The following is a 12,397-nucleotide window of genomic DNA, read 5'->3' on the forward strand; positions in this document are numbered from 1 at the left end:
GTCTTCAGTAGGCAAAAATCCTTCTATAAGAATAGGGACCTTCCAGGGACCAGAGATCCTGTCCCTTTGCTGGATTGGAAAGAAGGCACTAAGTATTAGGGCTTGTCTACACTTAAAGCTAAAGCAACATAAACTACTATAGCGCCTCAGCATGGCCACTTTAGTGATGGGAGGGATTCTCCTGACACTAAAAACAACGAGGAGTCCTTGTGGTACCTAAGAGACTAACAAGTTTATTTGGGCATAAGCGTTCATGGGCTAAAATCCATTTCATCAGATGTATGGACTGAAAAATACAGGACTATGGCACCTTGGAGACTAAGAAATTTATTTGGGCATAAGCTTTCATGGACTAAAACCCACTTCATCAGATGCACGGAGTGAAAAATACATGTGCTATAATATATATTCTGCTTACTGTATTTTTCACTCCGTGCATCTGATGAAGTGGGTTTTAGTCCATGAAAGCTTATGCCCAAATAAATTTCTTAGTCTCCAAGGTGCCCACAAGGTCTCCTCGTTGTTTTTGCTGATACAGACTAACATGGCTACCACTCTGAAACCTGTCTCCTGACACTAATTAATCCACCTCCCCAAGAGGTGGCAGCTAGGTCAATGGAAGAATTCTTCCACTGACCTTCTGTTGTCTATACAGTGATCAGGGGTGTGGATTTTTCATACCCCTGAGCAATGCAGCTGGGTCAACCTAGCTTTTTAGTATAGACCTGGCCTTAAACTCAGGTTATTTATCCCAAAGTCCTTTCTTTGTCTGCTGGTCTCTTAGCCCTGGTCTACACTAGGACTTTAGGTCGAATTTAGCAGCGTTAAATCGATTTAAACCTGCACCCGTCCACACAATGAAGCCCTTTATTTCGACTTAAAGGGCTCTTAAAATCGATTTCCTTACTCCACCCCTGACAAGTGGATTAGCGCTTAAATCGACGTTGCCGGCTCGAATTTGGGGTACTGTGGACACAATTCGATGGTATTGGCCTCCGGGAGCTATCCCAGAGTGCTCCATTCTGACCGCTCTGGACAGCGCTCTCAACTCAGATGCACTGGCCAGGTAGACAGGAAAAGAACCGCGAACTTTTGAATCTCATTTCCTGTTTGGCCAGCGTGGCAAGCTGCAGGTGACCATGCAGAGCTCATCAGCACAGGTGACCATGATGGAGTCCCAGAATCGCAAAAGAGCTCCAGCATGGACCGAACGGGAGGTACGGGATCTGATCGCTGTTTGGGGAGAGGAATCCGTGCTATCAGAACTCCGTTCCAGTTTTCGAAATGCCAAAACCTTTCTGAAAATCTCCCAGGGCATGAAGGACAGAGGCCATAACAGGGACCCGAAGCAGTGCCGCGTGAAACTGAAGGAGCTGAGGCAAGCCTACCAGAAAACCAGAGAGGCGAACAGCCGCTCTGGGTCAGAGCCCCAAACATGCCGCTTCTATGATGAGCTGCATGCCATTTTAGGGGGTTCAGCCACCACTACCCCAGCCGTGTTGTTTGACTCCTTCAATGGAGATGGAGGCAATACGGAAGTAGGTTTTGGGGACGAAGAAGATGAGGAGGAGGAGGTTGTAGATAGCTCACAGCAAGCAAGCGGAGAAACCGGTTTTCCCGACAGCCAGGAACTGTTTCTCACCCTAGACCTGGAGCCAGTACCCCCCGAACCCACCCAAGGCTGCCTCCTGGACTCAGCAGGCGGAGAAGGGACCTCTGGTGAGTGTACCTTTTAAAATGCTATACATGGTTTAAAAGCAAGCATGTGAAAGGATTACTTTGCCCTGGCATTTGCGGTTCTGCCTTTGCAAAAGGTTTCTGGGGAGGGCAGCCTTATTTCGTCCTTCATGGTAGGACACTTTACCACTCCAGGCCAGCAACACGTACTGGGGAATCACTGTAGAACAAAGCATTGCAGTGTATGTTTGCTGGCATTCAACCAAAATCCGTTCACGTGGTGGGAGGAGGCAAAATGCGACCTTGTAACGAAAGCACATGTGCTATGTATGTAATGTTAACAGCAAGGTTTACCCTGAAAGAGTGTAGCGACTGTTTTATAAAATGTGTCTTTTTAAATACCGCTGTCCCTTTTTTTTCTCCACCAGCTGCATGTGTTTCAATGATCACAGGATCTTCTCCTTCCCAGAGGCTAGTGAAGCTTAGAAAGAAAAAAAAACGCACTCGCGATGAAATGTTCTCCGAGCTCATGCTGTCCTCCCACACTGACAGAGCACAGACGAATGCGTGGAGGCAAATAATGTCAGAGTGCAGGAAAGCACAAAATGACCAGGAGGAGAGGTGGAGGGCTGAAGAGAGTAAGTGGCGGGCTGAAGACAGGGCTGAAGCTCAAAGGTGGCGGCAGCGTGATGAGAGGAGGCAGGATTCAATGCTGAGGCTGCTGCAGGACCAAACCAGTATGCTCCAGTGTATGGTTGAGCTGCAGCAAAGGCAGCTGGAGCACAGACTGCCACTGCAGCCCCTCTGTAACCAACCGCCCTCCTCCCCAAGTTCCATAGCCTCCACACCCAGACGCCCAAGAACGTGGTGGGGGGGCCTCCGGCCAACCAGCCACTCCACCACAGAGGATTGCCCAAAAAAAAGAAGGCTGTCATTCAATAAATTTTAAAGTTGTAAACTTTTAAAGTGCTGTGCTTAAAGTGCTGTGTGGCATTTTCCTTCCCTCCTCCACCACCCCTCCTGGGATACCTTGGTAGTCATCCCCCTATTTGTGTGATGAATGAATAACGAATGCATGAATGTGAAGCAACAATGACTTTATTGGCTCTGCAAGCAATGATTAAAGGGAGGAGGGGAGGGTGGTTAGCTTACAGGGAAGTAGAGTGAACCAAGGGGCGGGGGGGTTAATCAAGGAGAAACAAACAGAACTTTCACACCGTAGCCTGGCCAGTCATGAAACTGTTTTTCAAAGCTTCTCTGATGCGTACCGCGCCCTCCTGTGCTCTTCTAACCGCCCTGGTGTCTGGCTGCGCGTAACCAGCAGCCAGGCGATTTGCCTCAACCTCCCACCCCGCCATAAACGTCTCCCCCTTACTCTCACAGATATTGTGGAGCACACAGCAAGCAGTAATAACAGTGGGAATATTGGTTTTGCTGAGGTCTAAGCGAGTCAGTAAACTGCGCCAGCGCGCCTTTAAACGTCCAAATGCACATTCTACCACCATTCTACACTTGCTCAGCCTGTAGTTGAACAGCTCCTGACCACTGTCCAGGCTGCCTGTGTACGGCTTCATGAGCCATGGCATTAAGGGGTAGGCTGGGTCCCCAAGGATACATACAGGCATTTCAACATCCCCAACAGTTATTTTCTGGTCTGGGAATAAAGTCCCTTCCTGCAGCTTTTGAAACAGACCAGAGTTCCTGAAGATGCGAGCATCATGCACCTTTCCCGGCCATCCCACGTTGATGTTGGTGAAACGTCCCTTGTGATCCACCAGAGCTTGCAGCACTATCGAAAAGTACCCCTTGCGGTTTATGTACTCGGCGGCTTGGTGCTCCGGTGCCAAGATAGGGATATGGGTTCCGTCTATAGCCCCACCACAGTTAGGGAATCCCATTGCAGCAAAGCCATCCACTATGACCTGCACATTTCCCAGGGTCACTACCCTTGATATCAGCAGATCTTTGATTGCGTGGGCTACTTGCATCACAGCAGCCCCCACAGTAGATTTGCCCACTCCAAATTGATTCCCAACTGACCGGTAGCTGTCTGGCGTTGCAAGCTTCCACAGGGCTATCGCCACTCGCTTCTCAACTGTGAGGGCTGCTCTCATCTTGGTATTCATGCGCTTCAGGGCAGGGGAAAGCAAGTCACAAAGTTCCATGAAAGTGCCCTTACGCATGTGAAAGTTTCGTAGCCACTGGGAATCGTCCCAGACCTGCAACACTATGCAGTCCCACCAGTCTGTGCTTGTTTCCCGAGCCCAGAATCGGTGTTCCACAGCATGAACCTGCCCCATTAGCACCATGATGCATGCATTGTCAGGGCCCATGCTTTCAGAGAAATCTGTGTCCATGTCCTGATCACTCACGTGACCGCGCTGACGTCGCCTCCTCGCCCGGTATCACGTTGCCATGTTCTGGTGCTGCATATACTGCTGAATAATGCGTGTGGTGGTTAATGTGCTCCTAATTGCCAAAGTGAGCTGAGCGGGCTCCATGCTTGCCGTGGTATGGCGTCCGCACAGAAAAAAGGCGCAGAACGATTGTCTGCCGTTGCTCTGACGGAGGGAGGGGCGACTGACGACACGGCTTACAGGGTTGGCTTCAGGGAGCTAAAATCAACAAAGGGGGTGCCTGTACATCAAGGAGTATTTCAGGCAGGACTGCACGGAGGGTTCCAATAAGAAATGGTGCACCTAAGTTATCGTTGTTATTGGAACAAGGAGGTTAGCCTGGCCTCTGATTGATACATGGCTAGATTTACCTCGCTGCACCTTCTCTGTGAGTGACTGCAGTGTGACCTAGAGGAATGAGTCCCCTAGACAGGGGAGGAGGCAAATGAGTACAAAACAAATCTGGTCTATTTCTTGTTTTGACCCACTCCATCTATCTTTTACATCTTTGGCTGGCAGCAGACGGTGCAGAAGGACTGCATGCCATCCACATCTCATGGCTGCTCGGCAGAAGATGGTACAGTACGACTGCTAGCCATCCCCATCTCTTGCCTGCCTGGCAGAAGATGGTGCAATACGACTGCTAGCAATCCTCATCTCTTGCCTGCCTGGCAGAAGATGGTACAGTACGACTGCTAGCAGTCCGTATCGCCTGCCCGCTCACCATAAGACGGTTCAATAGGACTGACTGCAGGACTAAAGAGAATGACCTGGTCAAGTCACTCCAAATTTAGTCTCTGCGCCCATGTCTGCCCAGGCGCTCCCAGCCGACGCGGCCAGGAGCACCTCGGACACGATGAGGACGACTACCAGTCGTATTGCACCGTCTGCTGCCATAAGGCAATGGGTTGCTGCTACTGTGCAGCAAAGCCGTACCGCGTCTGCCAGCACCCAGGAGACATAGGGTGACGGTTACCTGAGCGGGCTCCATGCTTGCTGTGGTATGGCGTCTGCACAGGTAACTCAGGAAAAAAGGCGCGAAATGATTGTCTGCCCTTGCTTTCACGGAGGGAGGGAGGGAACGGGGGCCTGACGACACGTACCCAGAACCACCCGCGACAATGTTTTAGCCCCATCAGGCATTGGGATCTCAACCCAGAATTCCAATGGGCAGCGGAGACTGCGGGAACTGTGGGATAGCTACCCACAGTGCAACGCTCCGGAAGTCGACGCTTGCCTCGGTACTGTGGAAGCGCTCCGCCGAGTTAATGCACTTAATGCACTTAGAGCATTTTCTGTGGGGACACACACACTCGAATTTATAAAACTGATTTCTAAAAAACCGACTTCTATAAATTCGACCTTATTCCGTAGTGTAGACATACCCTTAGAGAATTCACTGTGAACCTTTGAAGAGACTGAATGGGTAATCAGACAGACAATGGATTCCCTCCCCAGGGCAAAGCTTCAAACCTCTGATAACCAGAGGAATTACATTGACATTCCTCCTTCTCCTAAAGAAGTTAGGTACAATGACAATCACACAAACAAACGCATTTTTAATACAGTGGACCCAAAAGATATTAAATTTAATTCAATAAGATTTATCCAGAATCTTGTTATATCTGTCACAGGCCTTTACACTGCAGTTCACAGTAAACACTCTATAGGGCTCAGAGTAGCAGCCGTGTTAGTCTGTATCCGCAAAAAGAAAAGGAGGACTTGTGGCACCTTAGAGACTAACACATTTATTTGAGCATAAGCTTTCATGGGCTACAGCCCACTTCATCAGCTGCATGCTGTTACAGATTGAACAACCTAATATACCAAAGTACTGCAGTTTCTCTTTAAAGCAGGGGTGGGGGACACTGAATATATGAAGTAGCTGAATGTCTCTGTAGCTGAAAGTGGCTGTTCCATTTGATATCTAGTTCAGAGGTTCTCAACCATGGGTGCACGGACCCTTAGGGGTACACACATGGCCAGATTAAGGTTATAAGGGGGCTAAGTATGAATTACATATTTCAAAAAAAATTGTGAAGTCATCAAATATTTCTCTACGTACATATTTATGTAAAATTAACAAGTTTATTCTACTCTCACGACACTCAATTCTTCAAACAGCTACTTCTCAGTAAGAGACAGCAAGAGGGATGCTACGCTGTCCTTCTCCTGGGCCTCCTTCCTCTGAGGTAGTGCGGGGCTCATCTGTATGAGGATGAACATGGCAACATTCCCCATCCTGCTCACCTCTTCCCACCTTGTGCTTCTACGCTCACCTCTCCCCTGGCACAGTGCAAAGCCAAGCCCTGCAGGTGTCTCCCCCAAGCTATGGACTCTACACCACATACCCCATCTCACTCTGACTGCAGTCTGGGAAGCAACCAAAACCACTCCGGTGTAAAATCCTCTGGAGTAGAGGAAGTAGGAGTGGGGAAATGACATTGTATTTTAGGCTGTCTTGCTCTGAAAGCTGCCTCCCAGTGTTGCACTGGCTGAGGACAATGAATGACTGTTTTCACATTGAACCCAAATATTATTTGTGGGATGATACCCAGTTTGTGTGGTTAATCTCCAGTGATTCACCACATCAGGCCATTCTGTCACCAAGCGCTTCCACAATTAGAATCATGGAATAGAATTATAGGACTGGATGGGACCTGGAGAGGACATCTAGTCCGGTTCCCTGCACTCACAGCAGGATTAAGTATTATATATTCTAGAATGTGTGATCAGCAGCTCTGACATGAGGTTTTTTTTAAGCATGAGTTCTGTGTGCACTAGCCCCCCTACAGTTTGCATTTGTTTGTTTTAAGCTTTCTGTAAGAAAAAGGTAACAGCTAGAAGTGACACAGATCTTTTAATGGTTGCCCGGTCATAATATTTAGCAAGTCTGTACTATGTTAGCTCTTCAAAATCACTGTACAAACACAGCTTTTGAGTGACTAGGAGTTGACAAAACAGAGCTATTCCCTCTTGTGTTCTCTGCCCCTCTGAACAAAAAGACTTCAGCATCTTAAAAAAACCATGAAGGATCTTTCAAAAGAACAGTCCAACCTAGGCTGCTGTAGTGACATCCTTGTTACATCAGGTCTGGTGTTTGTTTAAGGCTGGTGTAGAAAGAAAGGAGAGATTCCTGTATGTGTAAATCAAGCTGACCTTGCTTATTTTTTCCCCTTAAAGTGCTCAGAGTTTAGGGGAGGAAAGTGAATGAGATTCTGCTTATACCAGGTGTGAAAAAGCAGAAGAGACCAAAATCTATTCTTGTGCAAAAATCTGTTCTCCCTGAAGTCAATAAGGCTGCAGAGGTGTAACTGTCAGCAGGACTTGGCCTGTGTTCTCCTTCCCGTCTCGAATCACATCCCATACTTACCCAACGTTTTCCACTTGGGGAAGAAGTTAGTTTGAGATGGGGCAGAAAAATGAGGACTAGCTTCAGGTTTATTTAGCTTTAAGTTTTTGGAATGAAACTCAAAAGAAATCAAACGTGAGGTACTTTTATGATGGATTGACCTGCTAGAGAACTGGCCTTTAGCGAATACAGCCAGCCTTTCTATCATAGCCTGCTAAGTAGTGGATTTAAAATCCTTGAGGGAGAGGGGTGGGAGAAACCTACAACATTGTGTGTGGAGCTTCCTCCAGTGCTCGTGCAACCCCTTAAAAGTACAAAGATGCGTTGACCTGGGGAACGAGGCTGAGCATAAGCAGTTGCCTGTGCATCCCAGTACAGAAAAATACAAAGAAACAAATTGGACATCTTTGATTTTTAGTACAGTTCACTACACAGCGCATCATGACTCTGAAGCCCCTCGATGGATGTTTCTGTAACAGTTAAAGGACTGGTATCCAGAATGGGGTGTTTTGTTTTGTTTTTCCTACAAATGTGTGGGAATTCATTGCTTATACGTGGGAGGAACAATAGTTCTGGCTGGAGCTGGACAGTGTGCGCGCAGGTTCTGTGCAAGCTTCCTACCCTACTGTCCCGCCAGGCACTCACCAGTTGTATAGAAACGGGACCCAGCACACATAAATGATGACGGTGACGGGCACTAATACCCGGGAGGCAGCGTCCTGGAGCCTGCCAGCCTCAGTTGAGGAGAGGGAGAGTAGGAGCTTCTTCCCTCCCTGACAGGCAGCTACGCAGAACTCTGGAGAAATCGGTGGTGGGGAGAGTTGGTGGGGGGACAATGCCTGCTCAAACTACACCCACGGCTGGCATGGGTTCCTGTGGTAACTGGATTTTTAGTGTCCGGTCATCAGTACTAACTGAATACCTGGCAGTGTGTTCCTGCAGCGCAGGGAGCCACAGCAGGCTGCTGGCTGAGCTCCTTCCAAGCCACAGGGAGCTGCTTTGCCTTTCCTGCTGGCCGGAGCACTTCAGCAGGGCTGCAGGAGCAAGTTCGCTCCCCCCACTCACCTGGCCCCGCCCGCGCTCCTTGCCTGACCAGTAGGGCCTAAAAAATAGGAGGGCCTAAAGCTATAGGCTTATTAGCGTGATGGTTAATCCAGCCTTGGGGATGCAGAGGTCTTCCAGGAGGTACATCAACTCATCTAGATACTTGCCTAGTTTTACAACAGGCTCCATAAAAGCACTAGCTAAGTCAGTACACACTAAAATTTCACACAATGAGTTGTTTATACTGCTCTATATACTATACACTGAAATGTAAGTACAATATTTATATTCCAATTGATTTATGATTATATGGTAAAAATAAGAAAGTCAGCCATTTCTCAGTAGTGGTGTGCTGTGACACTTGTATTTTTATGTCTGATTTTGTAAGAATGTCGTTTTTGGGGGTATGCAAAACAAATCAGACTCCTGAAAGGGGAACAGTAGACTGGAAAGGTTGAGAGCCACTGATCTAGCTAACTGAAGTTTGGGAGTGGAAGGATCTGTCTGGCTACAGCACTCCAGGAACAATATCATTTCAAGTTCTCCCAGAAGAGAGCTGTCAATCGATCCCTGCTGACGGCCTATCCTTATACCTCATTATCAACTCACATTAAGTTTTCATTATAGCCTAACACTTCCCCTGTGGCTTTATGACACTTCCACACAATCTATGTTGAGCTCTTATCAGTGCCGCTCCTATGTGCACTCCCCCCCTTGCCTCAGCTTTGTTGGCTTCCAGTCCCTCTTACCTAAGCATGGCTGCTCTTATCAGCCTTCAGACAGTGACCGCTTAAAATGTCTGCGCAAATTCTATCCAACATGACTAAGTCTAGTGCAGTTCAAGCCCAAAGGAGACTCTCTCCCTCCTGGTGAAACAAAGTAAGTGATTTCTTGTACGAGGAGGGAAGCCTGGGCAGGGGCAAGAGTCTGAGACAGGTACAGGTTGTGACTACCAGGAAGAGCCTGTGGGAAGGAGGTGAAATGGATGTGTGTGGGGTGGGGAAGGGATCTCTTGAGGCAAGGGATAATCTTATAGTGAGAGGATGAGGGAGTTTGAGCTCTTTTGAGGTACTTATAACACACACATCTGTCCTGCAAATCACAGTTGTCTGAGGACCTTACAAACCCTGACTGAATTTATCCTTGCAGCACTCCTGTAATGTAAGGAAGTATACTCCTCATTTTACAGATGAGGAACCTGAAGCATAGAGAAAAAGTGGTATCCTGCTGCAGAATGTAACCTGTATCTTCCTCATCCCAATGCCTTAACTGTAAGACTATCCTCTCCTTCTAATAAATTCTTGAGTCCAGCGGGACTCAAACCCATTAGATTTTTAGCATCCTAAACACAGCACACTTCTGAGTCAGATGAGGATGACTGTAGGGGCTACAGTAGTAGACCTTGGTACCAGAAGCCCATTTTAAACTTAAATTGATACTCTACGATGGTTTGGCTAGATGACAGCACCTACTGTATCTTGCACTTGCTTAAACTTCTAATGGTTTGCAGCAGTGTATCTAGTCAACTCATTAAGAACCAGTTTCCAGATGTGTCAAATTAATGTCAGTGTGCTTTGTTCAACTCAGTGCATATAGGCAGTAGGTAAATATCGGGGGTGGAGGGAAGAAGTGCTGGCCTAGTGCTTCTGCTATTGTAGTCTTCTGAAAGGAGAAAAGGGGACGGGAAGGAGATTCTATCACTCCAGGCCTACCACTCACTTTGAGCAACCGTTCCAACACCAAAACCATTTTATGGTAGATACAATCAACTGCATTGGTCTCAAATGTGTCTTTTTAAAAATCCAAGTTTACAGCTCTAGCCTGGACAACGTGGGCCAAATCCCTCTTTAATGTAACATCATTGAAATCCATGTATTTTCACCAGGGACCAATTTTAGTCCCCTGCATGTGATTCCTCTTCTTGCTTTGCAGCAACCAGTGGACAAAAACATCATTTCCAGAGCTCTGCCCATTCCTGTCAGTATCAGTGACGCTTAATGTTCAGCCAAGCCTGGAAACAAAGGTGTGACACAATCACTGTTCTCCCAGATGGAGCATGCTCTCTGAACTGCACAAAAAGGTTCTGAAGTCAATAGAACAAAATCAAAAATTGATTAAAAAACTGTCCCTGTCAATGGTGACTAAGAATCGACTGGAAAGAAGCAGCACTTCTGTCCTACCGAACACAGTTCCAGCTAGTGAGTGACTCTGCCATTTAACCCCTACGGAGCTAGGTTTGCAACGTTAGGAATTGGTTTGCTAAGTTGGCAACGTCAGAAATTGCCACAAAACAGCATAACAACAGGCTTATCCATTATCCCGTCTAGGCTCCTGCCTAACAATGAGTTGGATTCTGCCCCTGGTTATTTCTAACCCCACGGAGTTGCTAATGTATTACTTGAGTGCAGAGTCTGATCCATTAGCCTAATTGCAAAATTGTACAGAAAACTGCTTTTTGCCCATAGGCTCTGAGCAGGGTATCAGGTGTAGTAGCTGGATCAGTAATCCTTTTCCTCTTCCGCTAGCAAGTGTAACTGTAAATGTTACAGGTTACACAGCTAATCTGTCTGTCCTTAAACCTAGAGGAGTGTTTTGCTATTCCGAGCTAAAGCGACCAGAGTATTACTCTGAACAGCATCTCTCAGGCCAGGCTCTATTAACTACTGAATTATGCGTCTCAGAGAGGGGGGCTGGTACCAATGGGGATGAGCGTGTCACGCAGCTGATCTAGCCTAACAGAACTGCTGTTAGCCTCAGTTCACAGCCATGGAATCTGAGCCAGTAGAAAATAGTAAGAAGGCTTCTCTAGTTCCTGTCACCAATTCAATTCCTTCCCCACGGGCTGTAGAACTCATTGCCACCTTCTAGCAGGGGTGGAAAGAGCGTAGTAAGAGCAGAAAAGTGCAGGCCGCAAGACAACATGAATAGCTGCAGTAACAGTGCATCGGATGAACCTGTGTCAGGGTTTAAACCCAGAGTATCAGGCGCTTGCCTGTCCCTCCCACTGCAGAAAGTCACCTTCGTGCCCTGGCCCCTTCGCTGAACTTTTAGTACCTGCCTGCCCCGGCCCCGGCCCCGGCCCCCTTCCCACCAACCCCTAGGCATTTGCTGTCCCCTCCCCACTGACTTATGGGCAGCTACTGCCCTCCTCCCTGCCAAGTCTGACCATGGCACCTGCAGCTCCCCGCCCCCTCTGACCCCTGAGCACCTGCTGTCCCCCCAGCTCCCCACCCCACCGACCCCTGAGCACCTGCTGCCCCCCACCCCACGACCCCTGAGCACCTGCTGCCCCCCACCCCGCCCACGCCTGAGCACCTGCTGTCCCCCCAGTTCCCCCACCCCACCGACCCCTGAGCACCTGCTGCCCCCCACCCCGCCCACGCCTGAGCACTTGCTGTCCCCCCAGTTCCCCCACCCCACTGACCCCTGAGCACCTGCTGCCCCCCACCCCACCGACGCCTGAGCACCTGCTGTCCCCCCAGTTCCCCCACCCCACCGACCCCTGAGCACCTGCTGCCCCCCACCCCGCCCACGCCTGAGCACCTGCTGTCCCCCCAGTTCCCCCACCCCACCGACCCCTGAGCACCTGCTGTCCCCCCAGCTCCCCCACCCCACTGACCCCTGAGCACCTGCTGCCCCCCACCCCGCCCCGCCCACGCCTGAGCACCTGCTGTCCCCCCAGCTCCCCCACCCCACCGACCCCTGAGCACCTGCTGCCCCCCGCCCCCTCTGACCCCTGAGCACCTGCTGCCCCCGGCACTAGCCCCCCCTCCCCATACCACGTGACAGGGCTGGACCAACCGCGAGGGAGCGCCCCCCCCACCCCGGCGGCGCGTCACGTGACGCAGGAGGCGTCGAGGCTGAGCCGCCCTCCCCGTCACGTGAGCAGGCGGCCGCGCTCCGACGCCGCGCGCGCTCCCTCCTCCCG

This window comes from Caretta caretta, chromosome 19 (genome assembly GCF_965140235.1).
Source record: "Caretta caretta isolate rCarCar2 chromosome 19, rCarCar1.hap1, whole genome shotgun sequence".
Taxonomy (NCBI): Eukaryota; Metazoa; Chordata; order Testudines; family Cheloniidae; genus Caretta; species Caretta caretta.